The sequence below is a fragment of the Rhinolophus sinicus genome, linkage group LG14 (assembly GCF_036562045.2).
Source record: "Rhinolophus sinicus isolate RSC01 linkage group LG14, ASM3656204v1, whole genome shotgun sequence".
NCBI lineage: Eukaryota > Metazoa > Chordata > Mammalia > Chiroptera > Rhinolophidae > Rhinolophus > Rhinolophus sinicus.
The window spans coordinates 42,993,356-43,011,225 of record NC_133763.1 but is presented as its reverse complement, the minus strand read 5'-3'; the positions used below and the strand labels follow the sequence as shown (position 1 = coordinate 43,011,225).

The window sequence follows — 17,870 nt, the reverse complement described above, 5'->3', positions numbered from 1 at the left end:
CTGAACCTGGAAACATCCTTTGACCTGACCAGCGTTGGTCCCCGCCTTGGCACCATGTTTTACAGGAGGAATTGCAAACTATTCTGTCAAGGGCCAGATAGTAATATTTGGAGTTTTGCAGGCCGTACTATCTCTGTTTTCTCAATTCTGCCATTAGAGAGAGAAAGCAGCCATGGACAAGATGTAAACAAATGGGACTTGGCTGTCTTCCAATAGAGTTTCATTTACAAAAACAGGTGATGGGCCATGGTTTGCTGCCCCTGCTTTTGGTGGTTCCACTCAGGTCCTCCTCCAGCCGTACCCCTCGCCACGTGGTGAGGACACTGCAGAACCAGGGCACGTCCACCTGGAGCCGACATCCCTCCTCTCCTACACCATGACCCAGACACCCAGGACTTGTACCTGAATTGCCGTGCCCACTTCCAGGACCTGTGCAGGCCTTTGCCTGCCCATTCTTATCGGACTGTCCATCTTTTTAGGAATTCTCTCTGTATTATATAAATGTATCTGGGGCGGCCGGATGGCTCAGTTGGTTAAGAGCGCGAGCTCAGGACAACAGGGTTGCCAGTTTGATTCCCACATGGGCCAGTGAGCTGTGCCCTTCACAACTAGATTGAAGACAACGAGCTGCTGCTGAGCTTCCAGAGGGGCGGCCAGATGGCTCAGTTGGTTAGAGCGCGAGCTCTCAACAACAAGGTTGCCAGTTCAATGCCCACATGGGATGGTGGGCTGCGCCCCCTGCAAGTGAAGATTGAAAACGGCAGCTGGACTTGGAGCTGAGCTGCGCCCTCCACACCTAGATTGAAGAACCATGACTTGGAGCTGATGGGCCCTGGAGAAACACACTGTTCCCCAATTTAAAAAAAATTACTATAAATATATCTTTTCTCTCTCATATTTGTTTTAATTTTTTTCTCTTTTTAAATTTTGTTTATATTGTCTTTGTGTGATTAAAAAAATATTTTTGTGGAGTCCAATCTGCCCATCTTCATTTATATCTTCTGCAACTAACCCCAGGAAAGAGGACATAAGGGAGAGCTCGGTAAGATGTAGAATGAAGGAGCAGAGAATTAAATAGAAGCAGCACAGCACTACCGACAGCGGTGAATGGAATGACTCCAGGGCCCTGGTAGGGGTTAGGCCAACTTCCTCCAGGAAGTGAGCTTTGAGATAGGATTAGAAAGAGGGTCTGGGCATTGCCCGGGTGCAGAGAAGGGTCAGAAACATACACTGCAGGCAGGCCTCACTGAAGTCTCAGAGGTGGGAACCTGAGGCAGACACGGGCAACAGGTGTGACTGGTGGGAGTTTAGGGGCCTCGTAGGAACTGAGAATCGTCAGGTGGGTGGGAGTGTGAGGATGCCCATTTCTTGGTGGAAGATCAGATTTCAAAGCCAGCCCTGGGCCACCTTGATTTACAGGGACCTAGGAATGCAAGATCTAGCTCTGTCCCAAACCGCAAGAAGAACCTGAATCCCAAAAGATGGGAAAAACTATACTTACTAACCCAAGGTTTGGTCTGAAAAACGTATGCTTTAAGGATTTGCTTGAGAAGGCAATTCAGAACCCATTTCTGCCACAGAAGGAAATGAAAATGAAGGAGGCTTTTATTAGTCAGTGAGGAAGCTGAGGCACTGTCACTGGTCCAGGTGGAATCCTGCGTCCAGGCCCCTGCAGCGCTTCTGAACCAACCCGAGCCTGGACTGAGAGCCTCTGCGGCAGGAGGCCAGTGGAAGTAGCGCCCTCTGGTGGTAGGTGGCACAACACCCGGTGGGCGCGGGGCTTGTGTCCTGGGAAGGTGAGGTCTCTCTTCTTGGGATATTGTCTCAGAAAAGTTGGGAGAACGAGGAGGGAGAGAGGATGAGTCCACGACCTGGCTCACTGTGGACATAGGTATGAACCAAAAAAGAAGAGGAAGCAGAGAGAGAACACTAGAGAAGGCAGAAGGGGAAAATACAGAAAAAGGAGGGAAAAAAAAGATTCTGCTCTAAATGTGGAGAGATGGATTTTTCTTGTTTGCCTCAACACGCACGCATTGCTGAGGCTTGGCACCTCTCCACATTGCTTTCTGGGGCATGGTTCAGGCCTCAGCTTGGCATAACGGAAAAGGGCTTTTGTTAGAGTGCCTCTGGGTGGGGGAAAAGAGAGACTTTTTCTGCATATGTCAGTCTGGGAACATAGGGGACACGCGCTAAGAGAAGCTCATCCACAAGGCAGGAACAGGGGAGGAAGGGTAAACCAGCCCCAGTGTCCATCAGGGGGAGAGAGGAGAGAGATCAGATTCAAGAGCGGTTTTGCTCCCTGGTGAGAGGAGTGGGCCTCTAAGACACCCAGAGAACCTAGACGGAAAGACCCAGCCCCCAGAAAGAACTAGGGAGGAAGAACACAAACTGAAGGAGACATCCAAGTACCCACCTTGTCTGAGAACCCCCTTTTGTATGAGAAGTTAGTATCAAACCTGAACTAAAAATCTCTCATACGTTCTTCGGAACTTTGTGGGTGAGACTGAACTATAGTCAAGTCGTTCAGTAATGGACTCTAACCCTTCTCCTTTCCACTAAGTGGAATGTGAGGTCAAGACTGTGTCTTGCTTCCCATCAGATCTTCAAGACTTGTGCTTCAAACAAAATAAGATCTCGGTAAGTCATTGTTAAATAAATGAGTGTAAGAATAAATGAATAAGTCAGTTAGCTGTGTACTTCCAGCCAGCGCCTGTACACAGTAGGTCCATCCTTGGTAGTCTGCCGTTGATCAATGGATGAATGAATGAGTGAGGGCCCTCTTGGGAGCCCAGATTTGGTGGCTGCAGGGCTCTCCATAAGCTGAAAGATGTTGCCTACAGGCTTGCCTGGGTTGAACCACCTGTGGGAACTTTTGTTCACATACAGGATGTGGGCTGAGAGCTTCTCACCTTCCTATTTTCGAGAGTGGGGGTTGGGCGCTGAAAGTGCCTGTGATTTGCCAACAGGGCCTATGCGGGGGCTGCCAAATCTGCAGAATTGAGAGTTGGGGGAGGAAGGAAGAAATGGAGGTTGGAAGCAGCAGCCAGAGACGAAAAGGTAGCTGTTGTCAGGGGCTCCAGCTGTAGAATAGGGGGCCCAGATCCTGGAAGGGGCTTGAGATGATCATATATCATCTGCCCGGGAACCTGCCCCAACTCTGCATAGACAGAGGCCAGGGAAGGTGTTTACAGAACGGGGATGACAAGGTTACCTTCCCCGTGGGATTGTTTGTGGGGAGTAAATGGGATCGTGGATGTGAAGTACTTAGCAGAGAGTCTGCATCAGAACGGACACTCAAGAAATAGCTAATTATTTTTCCAATACTTCCTAGATATTTATTTCAATTTTATGTCACATTGGTAAAGAAGGAGATGGAGAGTTGGGAGGATCCAAAACCCGTGGTATCGGGACAATCTTCCTGTGCCATCATCACCTACTGCCCGACCTTAGGGCCCTGGCTGCAGGGAACCTGGACTCCATGTGCTGCCAAAGCCCAATGGTGGTTCCCTATGTCACAGGTTAGGTTCTCTGGAAACAGAAGTGGCCTCAGAGTTTGGGCATGAATCGTCTATCAGGACTCATCACCTTTCTCAGGGAGAGAAGCTGAGTCACCACGCAGCCCCCACAAAGCTTCAGCCAACCTGGCAGGCACTCGAGCACAAGTGGTGTCCGTCAGAATTGTCTTGCTTCACACTAAAATGCCTGGGCCTGTACTCCCACCTCGTTTAGTCCCCAGATGGGGGCTACCGTGGGAAGGACCTGACATTAGGGGAGGAAGGTAGACCCTGGGGAAAGCAGCAGCAGGAAGCTGGCTGCCCACGCACTCTATATCTGCCCACGCACTCGACATTCTAGGGCAGTCCCTGGAATGAATGCTCCAGGAGAAAAGCAGCCTTTTGTGACCCTCAGCGCCTCGTGGCCTGATACACAGAGGAAGGTGTTTATTACTTTAATCACTTTTTGATGAGTCCCATTTACTTAAGTGTGGCTGTTCACAACATAATGTCTCAGACATAGTCTCATCTTGTTGCATGTTGGTGTGAGGGGCCTTTGGAGCAAATCTGAAGCAGGTATCAAAGTGGGGAGAATCAGAGAACTCATCCCACTGGCTCGTGAGGCAGTGGGTCTCAGTCCTTCTAAATGGTCCGATTCACTGGGGCCCAAAAGGCCTCTCCCAGCTAGTGTGAAAAAGGATGTGGGGAGGTGTTAAGAGGGGGGCTGGCTGAAGAAATCCTTACTCCGAGTTTTAGGAGGCAGGAACTAAAGGACAGGGAGGGCTCAGGGGAGCTAAGCTGGGGGGAAAAGGATACGGCTTGAGCATAAAGAACAGCCTGAGAATGCAAAACATCTGAACACTACTCCTAGTTCCAATGATCGCTTTGTCTTAGGCAAAGAATTTCCCCACTCTGACTTTCAGTTCCTCTCCACATGCCAATGTATTCACACTCAACTTCATACCCTAGTAACTAGATGGGGGCTGAAATGCACTACATATTTAAGAAGCATTTGTGGTCACCACCAGAGAGCCGAAAGCTTAACAAACACTAGAGCTTGTATGGGGCTGGGAGACATTTGATGTAAGACTGGCCAGAGTAGAAAGTCTTGGTTGAGCAACTGGGAAATTAAATTGGGACCTCAGAATTTCAATTCTTAGTAAAGGGTACAGTGACCCGAAAGACAACTCTAGACCTTCCCTAACAATGCTTCCAAATGCTCCAGTCAGTCTGCAAGAAAATTTACTTCCTGCCAACAAAATCTAAACATCTGACAACATAGCAGTTACAATGTTCAGCACCCAATAAAAAATTACTAGATATGCCAAAAAAAAAAAAAAAAAAAGCAGGAAATGCGACTCATAACCAGGACAAAAATGAATCAATAGAAACAGAATAGAAATGGCAGAGATTAATATACAAGGGCCTTAAAAGCAACTATTATAAGTATGTACAAGGATTTAAAGGGAAACATGAATATGATGAAGAGAGAAATAGAAACCATGAAAAAAAAAGGAAACTCGAGAGCTGAAAAATGCAATATTCAAAATGAAAAATTCACTGGATGGGCATAGAAGTAGATTAGATCCTGACGAAGAAAATGTCAGTAAACTTGAAGACAGAGTAATAGAAACTATCTAAACCCCCAAACAGGCGCTAAATCATGCAGTTGCCCTGCAGATCATTTTAAAAGCATTGACTTCCACTCTGAGTAACATGGATCCCATTGGAGGGTGTTGATGAAAGAAGTGATACCAACTGACTTATATTTTAATAGGATCCCTCTGGCTGCTGTGTTGATTGTAGACTGAGGAGGGGAAGGGGTAGCCACAGGTGACCTGTAAGAAAATACTACAATATTCTGAGTTAGAGTTGATGATGGTGGTGTAAACCAGGTGAGTAGCAGAAGGAATGATTAGAAGTGTTTGAAATCTAGGATGTATTTTGATGATGAAGCAAATAGGATTTTTTCATGCACTGGATTTGGAATCAAGAGTGCTGTCAAGGGGCGGCCAGTTAGCTCAGTTGGTTAGAGTGCGGTGCCCTTAACAGCAAGGTTGCCAGCTCAACCCCACATGGGCCACTGTGAGCTGCGCCCTCCACAACTAGATTGAAACAACTACTTGGAGCTGATGGCTCCTGGAAAAACACACCTGAAATAAATAAAAGTTTAAAAAAAAAGAGAGAGAGATGTCAAGATGTATATACTGAGTCATTAACCGTTTCTTGAGAAAAAGAACTACGAGTATGTATCAGGCCTGCATTTAGGTATCTAGAAAACACAATGACATAAACAAATGGAGGCTTATTTGTTTCACCTCACTGGTTAGACCAAGGCTGGTCAGCTACTCAAGGTTACCATCAGTAGCCCAGGCTCTTGCTAGCTTTCTATTAAACCACACTTTAACAGAGTGTATCTTTGTACTTTTTCTTACGTCTCATGGTCTCAAGAAAGGTGCTGTACTTCAGGCATGTCAGTATTCCAGGAAAGAAGAAATGACAAAGAGATAAAAGGGGGCCTGTCAATTGAGTTTGTCCCTTTTTACCCAAGAAAGCAAAAGCTTTCCTGGAAACCACATCAGACAATCTTCTCCTCATATCTCATTGGGTCATGTAGCCAACCTAGAGGGAATGAGATTAGTATGTGTGGTCTAGGGGGATTTCAATTCATTCCTTATGGCCAGAGGAAGGGGTCTTCTCTCCCTCAAGTCAAAGGATTTCTACAGGTGGCTTGACCAATCGAGATCCTATCAGCAGAGTAGAAGGGATATGCCGCCCAAAGAATGTCAGGTTGGTGATGGACACTTTGTACTATTGGTTACTTTACTTTTTGAACTTTTGTTACAATACCCCCTTCTCCCCCCAAGTATTTGGCAGGTATATATACTAAATAATACTGCTGCCATGTTGGCATGACGACATAATGATTTTGGAGACTTCATAAATAAGCTGCTTGAAAGAAAGACATAGGAGGGACATGAAGGAGAAAGGGGTTGGTTGCAAGGGCATGGTTGGTTTCAGATTGTTAAAAAATGGCCTGTGACTGAAGCAATGCACTGGGGAGTGGTGAAGTGTAGAAGATGGTAGGCCTGTTGGGCTGTCTCATTCATTTTACGTTATCTTGAGAAACAAAGGAAGTGCACAGGAAGAGCCAATATAGCTGTGAGGAAAAAAAAAAAGCATGTCATATAAAAGCTGGAAGCAGAATTCCTTTTGGAGAAGAACAGTTTTTGTTGTTGTTAGCAAAACACTCAACTCTGAAAAGTTAGGTCCCAGGATCTGGTTTAGAGAGCAAAATAATGGAACAAGGAAAATTAAACTGCTTTGCAAAATAAAGTAAGAAGATTTTGAGTTTTGGCTGGACTTACAAGAGGAGAGATAAAGGGATCCTGGAACCTGGGAAGGAAAGAGGAAACATTTAAATGGATGGGACAGAAACTTATGCAGCCCTCACAGCCAGTGGCCATTACACCATTTCCCCGTTTTATAGGGAGGCAGTCATGCAGCTTTCAAATGGCAGAGCCAGGATTTAAATGCAGGAATCCAAAAGCCTGATGCTCTTTCTGGGTGCAGGCACCCCCAGTCAGCACAAGGAGTTCAAGTCTGAGCTGGAAGCTGGTTCTTTGGTCATTCACACACCTTGCCGTCTACATCTATGGAAAAACTCTGAGTGGAAGGCCCAAAGGCCCACCTTGGTTGTGAACTGTGGTAACAGGTGCTCTGGCAGGAAGCCCCATAATGACCTTGGGGAACAGGCAGTTTCCTCTGGTTAGGGCTGTGGGTGATGATTCCACCCTCTTCCCCAGAACAAGCTGGTAAACAAGCTTAGCCCCACTTCACACCCCCAGGTCTCTTGCAACCCAGCCTCTGTTGCTCATGCAATGCAAACTTTTCAGTTTTCTAATAAGCAGGGGACCAGTATCTGGGCCCCTGAAGAATAAAGTACTGTACCAATTTGTATTTGGTTTCCTTTGTAGATCACAAAAAGAAAAAAAGAAAAAAACATAAAGAAAGCAAAAGCAAGCAGTTTTTCATTGCACAGCCCCATTTACCCTGGGAATCTGATACTCATGGTTTCTCACATATTTACAAGTTGATTGGGGCTCAGACCTCAGACCCTTCATGCGGCCCCATGTGCTAACACCTGCTACTGTCTGCTTCCTCTCAGAGGCCAGGACCTAGTGAGCTCTGTTACACATCCCACGAAAGACTGTGGTAATCATAATACCTCAGAGGCTACAACTGTTCAAAGCATTTTCATAACTAAAATCTCCACTGGTCTTCACAAGAACCCTGCTCGTTATGCTGGGCGTGAAAACTCCTCAGAGGGCCGAGACTGTACCTCCTTGGAGCCAGGTTCAAGTTTATGTGGTTCAGTCCACAGCACCAAGTGGACATTCAGGGGACATTCAGGAAATGACAGCTGTATGAAGACATGTTAGAGTAAAATGTCAAGTGAGCAGAAAGGTGGAGAATGACGAAGTAGGCTGCGGCCCTTTTAGGCTCTTAGAAAAGCCTGATAAGGGCGTCCACTGAGGCTGAGACTGGCCCTTACCTTCGAGTCAGCATGTAATTCCCAGAATGCAAACTCTGAGTTTGAGTGGTTCTGTGAAGCAGGCTCCGGTTTGGGAACGGTGTGAATCTGGTTCATATCACAGACACATGGGCACCTATCTGGGTGTGCGTGTGTGGACATACACACGCCTATGTGCATCCATCTCTTTAAATCTGACCAAGACATAAGACAGAATGATATTCTCTGCAGGAACCAAAGGGAAGGAGAAGAGACCGGTCTGAGACCCGAGCGGCCGCCATGGTTGGGAGGGTGTTCCATTCCTGTCCCCAGTCCCTCTGCCCGACACCTTTCTTTCTCCCCTCCAGGTCCCTGCGCACTGCGACCTTCCCCCTTTCTTCACTTGCTTGTCTTTCAAAGCCTTTCATCATTTCCTTGGCTTCCCCTGCGTGATGGCCGTGGTCCTTCAGCGGACAGCTCTTCTGCCTAACACGGTTGCTCAGCATAGCTTCTTCCTGGGCTGGGCAGGGGCGAGGGGAGAGGAAGGAAATCGTGGGGGCACAGGGGCCGTTCTTTCTTGGGCTCGGTTAGTAGGGTGAACATGGAGAACTGGGGGGGGGTGGTGACGTCATTAATCAGTCAATGAACACATATGTCCTGACATCTGTGTTCTAGGATTAAGTTAAGGAAGAGCCAACATAGCTGTCTCTGCTCCTTAAGGGGCAAGAAAGGGAGAAAAACAGAAGACAGGTACCCATCAGCTCCCTTCACTGGGCTGAAGTCAGGGGCGTGGACAGGGCCGTCTCCTGGGTTCTGGTCCTGACAGCCACTAACTAGCTCTACGACAACGAGGCTTGACCTCTCAGCCAGGGAGGCCAGGGGCTGGCCGAGCCTGAGTTCTTTTATTTTTATTCTTTATTTTTCCATTAGAGTTAACATGCAATATTCTATCTGTCTCAGGCACTTACAGAACTTACGAAATGCTCGCCCCATAAGTCTAGTGCCCGTTTGACACCATACCTAGTTATTACAATGTTATTGACTGCATTTCCTGCGCTGGATTTTACATCCCGTGACTGTTTTCATAACTGGCATCTTAATCCCTTTCCACCCCTCTAGCCCCCTCCCATCTGGTCTCGGTTCTTTGCTGAGACTATACCAGCAGAGGTGCCAGCACTTGACAGGGGCAGCCTGGGGCCTAGAAATGCCTCCGATACTGTCCCTTCTGACTTGACCTTCTATACTTCTAGGTTCTTTCTGTCAGTAAATGGCCAGAACATGGTGGTTAATAAGACAAGTGAGGTGCAGAGGAACAAAGAAGGTGGGGAATAAAGAGATTTCACTGGAGGCAATAAAGAGATTTCATTGCAATTTTGGGCAAGGAGAAGAGAATTTCAATTCCAATTAGTCACTTAAAATTCACGGGGAAGACATTTCAGTAAAAGTGTTATATGAGGTTATTGTTCGAAAAATCAAAAAGGTGGTAGATGCACCATTTTGCAAGAAATGGCATATCACTGAGAAGATTTTAGTACTATTAGGAGAGTTTGGTGTGTTAATTTTTGGCTCATATAGAATAATCTTGGAATTAACGTACAACCTTTATTTCCCCAGCCAGAGTCTCAGACCAAACCCTGATTCTGAAACGTCAGTTACCACAGTCTTGGGACTGAGATGCTTTTTAAGGTTCCCTTGGTTGGATAATAAGAATACGTAGCTTTGGAAAATTGTACAAATAAGTAGGGAGACAAGAAAGAAATTAATACAGTATCAATACTTTTGATAAATTATGTTCATTTGGGTAAAGAAATTCGTCTTTTTGATATTGCTATGGTTATGCTCTGCACATTGAGCAGGTCGATATGTTTGATGTACCAGACTTGTTTACATCTTAGAAAGATTGTGCTTACTAGACTTATGAGTCTTCCCTGTCAGAATTTTGAAGCATTGGAGAAAAATCATGCATTTAAAATTTCTGATTGTAGGTAGAAAGTCTAATGATCTTTGATGAATGACAAAACCCTTCATGATCTTCGGGCCCCCCTCTTTCCTCCTACAATGGTGAAACACTTTCCCAGCGTTACCGAACTATGTGTCTGCTAGATGTCTGGGGAGTTATTTTCATCTTTGAAGACTCCCGTAGCTGTGACACCTATTACGATGAGCCTCTGTCCCATATAAGAAACAACAAAACCACATATACTTGGGGAAATTTCTCAGTGTGGAAGGTAGGGCATTTGCGGAGCAGTGAGCAGATGGGCCTGACTATAATCTCATAGGATATCTGTCTGAGGACATCACAGAAGGCTCTGGGCCACTTGTCAGCTCTGCAGAAGATGCCACAGCAAGTGCTGGTAGGCTCCTCAGCGGTCCCCCAAGAATCCGGAGATAAGGCTCCCATCTGGGTGAGAACTGAAGGTTCATTTTCTCTGCTTTGTGACTTTGGGCAAGTTTCTTAACATCTCTGAGTCTATAAAGTGGGGATAGTAATACCTACTCAAAGGATTATAGGTAATGCCAATTTGAAATAATGTTTCTAAAATGCTCAGCATCGTGCCTGGACAATAAAGAGCTCAATCCATGAGAGTTATCTGTTCCTATTCAGTGAATGGCCAGGAGAACCGGGAAATTCTTAAGTGTCATTTAGGTGTTAGGACGGTAGTGCAGCTCAAACTGTGACATGTTGACCACGTGCTAATGTGGTCGTCATAGTGCTAGGGTTTTATTTATATCAGTCCAACAAATATTAGTAAGCAGTCGCTGGTAAGGAAATTGGTTATGCCTGTTGGTTCCAGAGCCCTGAATAGTGCCAAAAAAGACACTTTCAAATTCTGTTTGTTCTTTTTCTTCTGAATCTATTCTGTATGGAGAAAGGTGTTTTTTAAAAGTAAGTGGATGTTGCTAAGTGAAAGAAGCCAATCTGAAAAGTCTACATACTGTCTGATTCTGATTCTATGGTGGAAAAGGCCAAACTATGGGACGGCATAAGGATTGCTCAGTGGTTGTCAGGAATTCCAAGGGAGGGAGGAAGGAATTCGTAGGTGGTGCACAGGGGATTTTTAGGGCAGTGAAACCATTCCATACGACACTGGAAGGGTCAGTGCGTGTCATTACACATTTGCCAAAGCCCACAGACTGTATGGGACAAAGAGCAAGCCCTAATGGAAACCACGGACCTTAGTTAGTACAAGTGTTTCAATATTGGCTGATCAATTGTAACCAATGTACCACACAAATGCAAGGCATTAATAATGGAGGAACTGGGTGTGAATGGGAGGGGGTATAGAGGAAGTCTCTACTCTCCATTCAATTTTTCTGTAAACCTAAAATTGCTCTAAAAAGTAGCCTATTCATTTTTTAAAAAGGAAGTAGAATTTTCACAATTCATTTTATCTCCCAGTCCCACCTTCTGGAATTTATTAACAGATTAAATCCTGTGGGCTGGGATGCATGTTTCTCGCTCATGTTCCTCGACTGCCTTGTGTTTCTTTTAATTCCAGCCCCTCGACATTATCTTTCCCACAAGAATGTAAACTCTGTGAAGAGAGGAACCATGCCTCATTCATCCTTGTGAGACATCTTCAGTCTTCTGTTCAGACCTCTTCCAAGGGCTTCTCATTCCAAGCACTTTCCATATACTAACTCATGTAATCCTTAAAGCAACCCTAGGAGGTAGGTACCATTCTTATCCCCCATGAAATGGGAGAAAAACCGAATCACAGAGAGGTTAAGAAACTCGTCCAATGTAACAAAGCTGGTACCTTACAGAGCTGGGAAGTTACCAACCCAGGGAGTCTGACTCCAGAGTCCGCAGGGAACAACATGAGAAAACCCCCAATTCTTTTACATTGCAAGTCACACACAGTTTGGGGTGGTGAAATCATTTTAGGGTACCTCACTCTGTATTTTTTAAAATGCAATAATAGAATGGAAGAAAAAGAAGAAATGCCTTACATGTAGTAGGGGTGGTTTTGCCTTGTAAAACTTTTGTGGTTTTTTTTTTTTTTTTTTTTAACAGGACTTTATTGGGGAACAATGGTCAAATTGTTGTCCTTTCAATCTTAGTTGTGGAGGGTTCTGTTCAGCTTCAAGTTGTTGTTCTTTCAGTCTTAGTTGTGGAGGGCGCAGCTCAGCTCCAGGTCCAGTTGCCGTTGCTAGTTGCAGGGGGCACAGCCCACCATCCCTTGTGGGAGTCGAGGAATTGAACTGGCAACCTTGTGGTTGAGAGGACGCGCTCCAACCAACTGAGCCATCCGGGAGCTCAGCGGCAGCTCAGCTCAAGGTGCCGTGTTCAATCTTAGTTGCAGGGGGCGCTGCCCACCATCCCTTGTGGGAGTCGAGGAATTGAACTGGCAACCTTGTGGTTGAGAGCCCACTGGCCCATGTGGGAATCGAACCGGCAGCCTTCGGAGTTAGGGGCACAGAGCTCTAACCGCCTGAGCCACCGGGCCGGCCCCTTTTGTGGTTTTTGTATATTATGTGCGTGTATTTGTGTTGGATGCCATGCAAAATGTATTTAGAAAGCCCACTGCCTTAATTCAGAAGCAGAGTTATTATCTCAGGTAACAAGAAGGGTAGAGCGGAGGCCGCTCCAGGCTCCTGCCAACAGTACCTGGCTCCCGCCCCACTTACTCCGGGAGTGTGTTGCCCCGTCCTATGGAGTGTGCTGGCTTTATCTCAGCAGTTCCTGCCATCACATCCAAACCCAGTGATGTCCAGAGGTGGAAAAGCACCATCTCTTCTAGAGAAACCAATACCAAAGTCTCCAGCAGATCTCCCCTGGACCAGAATAGACATCTCCTGACCTCTCACTGGTCAGAACTGTGTCACCTGTCCTCTGCAAATCCATCTCCAGAAAGGAGGTTGGGACCGCCATGAGCAGATTCTACCCATCTGATACATCTCTGATTAAAGACTGCCAGCAAAGAGAAAAGGCAGAATGTGTCTTAAGCCACCTAAATGTGTGCCCTGAGTAGAACCCAGAAGAGCAAAAATGTTTCAAATAATTTTCTGTCTCCTTAGAGATGGAAGTTTAGGGCAGATTACTTATCTATTCATTCATCCCTTTATCCACTCAAATATTCGCTGATTACTGATTACCTAGGGTATGCCTGGCACTGTACTAGGCATAGGGACATAGAGGTGAGCAAAAGAGACATGATATGATCCATGCCTCCCGGGGATGACTCTAGAAAAAGAGAGGGTAGTTGAACAATTCATCTCAGACATACATGTGTAACTATAGATCGTTGCAAGTGCTTTAAGGAAATGGTGTGATTTGAGGTTGTAACAGGAAGATCTGATTTAAATGGGGTGGGGGAAGGGTGTCAAGGTTTGGTCAAGGTTATCCAAATATAGAGCGGACCTTTGTCTAGAAGAGAGAGATTTGAGAAGTTTGACTCCAGGAGCTCTTTCTTAATGTAAAAGGTCACCTTTGTTTCCAATATTCAAATTCTCTTTCCTAATCCTGGCCACCATTGCTTATTCCTGGCTGATGTACGGGATATTGTCCAAGTCTTTTCTCACAGATCGGAAGCCAATACTGCAAGATGGCTTGAAGGAGAGGTAGCTGAGCTTCGTTCACCTCCAGCTACGAAGAGGAAGTATACAAGACTATTGATAGTGTTATTCCACCCTGAAAGACCCATTCTTTGGAGGTTTGTTTTGGTTTTGTTGTTGTTGGTCTGGTGTTTTTGTGCCTAAGGACAAGATCACATCTTGTGAAAGGGGTTCTCCCTTGAATATAATAAACACTGCCATTGTCAATCACTCTGGAACACGTGAATACTGACTCAAGGGCATTTCTATCACAGTCAGGTCATCTGGTCCCTGCAACATGGGGCAGGCAGGCGAGGAGAGGACGTCTCTGCAGACCCCAAGAATAGTAAGACTTCATGTTTACATTCTGTCTTCTGTAATATCCTTCTCTTACCACAAAGCCTTCAGCCAAGTCATACCAAACCTTATTTCTCTCCCTTAGCTATTCTGTGTGGAATTGGAGATCCGGTCAGTGTCCAGGTTGGGCAAAATGGCGCAGGGGAGAGCTGTTGCTGTCTGTCTTGAAACAAGTGGGCACAACTGCAGAAGGAGGAAGTGAGAGCTGGCTCCCTATGATGGACTCTGATGGCAAGCAACTACCAGAATTGGCCTGTGGAGCATGTAAGTACATCTTCAGGACTTCTTAGAAGAACCGGAAACAGGAGCCTGGTCATAGTACTTTTGCCATTCAAAGAGATGCAGTTGAGACTGCAGTGACCGGAGCATTAAAGGGATGTGTGAAGTTTGGACCTTTGGATTCCAAATAGATTCTGTCTAGTGCTCACCACCACCCTGCAAGGTGATTTAATGATCTTAGGAGACAAAACCTCAGGAAATGCCTCAAGTAATCTGCAGCTAGGGCTTGTCCAAGGTCATCCTATTGTGCCATGCTGCCTCCCTGAATAAAACTTGCCTGTGGACTCCCTTTCCAGTCCTTCAAGAAAGGAGGGCTGGAGTCATTTTCTTCCCCTCGCAGCCAGACTTTGGGAGCATAACCTGAGGGATAGAGTGGGAGGTGGTAGCTACAAGAAAAAACTCTTTTCTCTTAGCAGAAACCGGGGCCTCTTTTTCTGACTTTTAACTTCCCACTTCCTCCTCTACAAATTAATCACATCTGTACCCACTTGTTGTCACACAACAGCCTAGCAGGCTGCCCCCCCATCCCATGTCTTTCCTTAATGAAAGAATTGTCTGTGAGACTGTGCGTCTCTGGGACTGTATATTTCTCTCTATTTAGTCTTCAAAAGAGGGTTTGCAGCCAATGACGAGTAAGATTCACCACGGGGGCGGGGGGGGGCAACTCAAGCCAGGTGGAACCCCATGGAGACCCCCCCCCCATGAGCTGCCTTAGAAAGATTTGGGAAGGGGCCTTGTCTCCCCTTCCCCCTGCCCAGGAAAAGCCGCTGCTGGCTCTGACTTTTCCCTCTCACCTAATTGTGAGAAAAGTCTTGAGAGTGATAAGATTAAACTCTCTCTGCTCAGCTCTGTGAAACAATTTCAACATGTAATATATGTCCCTTAAAAGAATTGCATACCTCACCTCAAGGACTTTCTGCTTCGGCTGTTTGAAGATCAACATAATTGATTTGGGTTGTTTCTATAACGTGGTAAGTGAGTCCCACAGACCATGCCAAAAAAAACACTGCTACTCCCTTGTATACTTACCAATAAAAACCTCCAGGCGGCTTTATTCTGGGCTCCAGTCTTTCAGAACTGTGAGACCCCTGGCCTTCTGAGATTTAAACTGCATTAAGTCTCTGTATGTTTCTTTCTTAAAACTTAAACCAAAGCCGCCCCTTCTCGCACCCTCACTGCCCGTGTTGTGCTGGACGCAACACCCACTCTCATCTCTTTTCCCCCCTCAAATAAAGTACGCTTTTCCCGTTTAAAGCCAATCTTCCACCTGAGATCCTGACTTCCGCCTGCTCCCCCTCTTCTCAGATCTTGTTCCACCTGCTACTTTTTCTTGCATCTCGCCTCTGCTGGTTCCTTCCCCTAATGCCCATAACTACATTCTAATCTCTCCCATATTAATCCATCACTTGAAACCCAAATCTCCCTCTAACTATGAACCAATGAAGTTTTTCTTATTATTACATGCGCACACACTTCTCAAAAATGTAGATTTCAATGTAACTCTACTCCTTTACATCCCAATAATTTTTCAATTTATTCTCAACTATTAGGTTGGTGCAAAAATAACTGCGGTTTTTGCAATTGTTTTTAACCTTTTCAACCACAATGACTTTTTTTTTTTAACATTGGTAATGTAATTTTATTTTTTTATTTTTATTTTTAAATTTTATTTTATTAAATTTATTGGGGTGACAATTGTTAGTAAAATTACATAGATTTCAGGTGTACAATTCTGTATTACATCATCTATAAATCCCATTGTGTGTTCATCACCCAGAGTCAGTTCTCCTTCCATCACCATATATTCGATCCCCCTTACCCTCATCTCCCACCCCCCACCCCCCGCCCCCCTTAGTTCTTTTCTTTTAATTTGTTTTTTAATTAGTTTCAGGTGCACAAGACAAAGCAAAACTTAGACGTTTATCATTTATATCCCTCCCACAACCACAATGACTTTTGCACCAACCTAATAGTTTAGACCTCCATTTATGTCATTCTAACATCCTGATGTAAAAATTAAAGTCTCCTATACATATAGAAAAATGCATAGAAGTTTGCAGCGCAAAGAAAGATCACACAGTGGGTATGCCTATGTATATGCCACCAGGTTAAGAAATAGGACATTACCAGCACCCAAAAGCCCTATGGTATTACCCCAATTACATTCTCCTCCCTCCCTAAATTTAATATCCTGACTTCTCATTCCATGTATTTGTTTTGCCTGTTTTTAACTTCATATAAATGGAGCTTCACATTGCATACTCTTTTGTGTCTGGCTTTTGTGCTCAGCATTATGTTTGTGTGAAAGAACCATGTCATTGTAGCAGTGGTTTATTCATTTTTACTGCTGTATAGTACTCCATTGTAAGAAGATGCCACAATTCATCCATTTCACTGTTTATGGATATTTCAGGTTACTTCCAGTTTGAGGCGATTTCAAATAAGATTTCCATGATCATCCCTGTCGTTTTGGTGTACATGTGCACATATGTCTTCATTAGTTTTTGTTGTTGTATTGTTTTGTTTTTTGTTTTCTTCATCCGTTTTTAAAGGAAGGAAGTAGTTTGGTTGGGACCACCATAAAATAGGTTGGGCACAATAATATTCAACCAATTGGACAAGCTTATCATGAATTACTTCTAAACGTACACAGAGATGCATAAGACACAGGTGCATCCAAGAGAAAGTTCTTGGGAAAGAGATATGCCTTTCCGTGAGGGAATACACTGAGAATACGGAACAGAAACAGACTCTGTAATTATATACAAAATTGCATAGGCCCAGAGTAGAGGTGACTTTTGGAAACTCTGGGCTAAAACCAGACAGTTTAATACCAGGGCTGGATTCCTCACTCCTGCTCACCCAGAGCCTGTAACAGGACAGTCGCCCCGAGGCCATGCATGGGAAAGGGAAGGAAGCTGTAGGTGGAGGGTGGTGGTGGCATGTCTCTAGACATCTTCCTGCCAGAGCGTCTTCTTCCCTCTGTCTCCCACGCCTCAAAGTCAGGCTGAACCCTCTGTGAAAGGAGAAACTGCAGAAGGACTCTACACTGCCTCCAGCCTTCCTACCCTACAGATGCAGGTACTGAGAGGGGGAGGGGGACCAGGGCAGAACCCTGGGGAGCACGTGAGGCTTATCAGATGCAAATATTCATGCCTGGCAACTGAAGCTTGAAGTCTGGGCATGTTTGGAAGCCAGTGAAAGAGAGAAGGGTGGAGAAGGAGCAGAAAGGCTGTACTGTCTTCATCACCACCGTCATCATCAGCATCCCTTAAATTTGAATCACATAAGAGTTTACAAAGAGCTTTCTGTTCCTTAATTTTCACATCTCTGTTGGGATCAGGGTGGAATTTATCCCCATTACGCTCATCTGCCCAAGAATACGCAGGACAATATGTTGCTTTTTGTTTCTATCCCACATATCAGTGAAATCATACAGTGCTTGCCCTTTTCCGTCTGACTTATTTCACTTAGCATAATGCTCTCGAGATCCATGCATGTTGTCCTAAATGGCATGATTTCATCTTTATCATGGCTGAGTAGTATTCTATTGTATACATGTGCCACATCTTTATCCAACCATCCGTTGAAGGATAAAACAAACAAAAACACCAAATTCATAGATGCAGACACCAGAAGGGTGGTTATCAGAGGCAAAAGGGGTGTGTGGGAGGACAAAGAGGGTAAAG

The 17,870-nt window shown here is 45.2% G+C and overlaps 1 long non-coding RNA gene across 1 annotated transcript; it reads left to right on the top strand.

The window, feature by feature from the left end:
• The first annotated feature begins 11,080 nt into the window (after window positions 1–11,080).
• On the top strand, window positions 11,081–15,624 carry LOC141568606 (uncharacterized). Its single transcript, XR_012491775.1, has 3 exons — window positions 11,081–13,664; window positions 13,821–13,891; window positions 13,988–15,624. It is a non-coding gene; the product is annotated as an uncharacterized LOC141568606 (long non-coding RNA).
• Window positions 15,625–17,870: the final 2,246 nt, after the last annotated feature.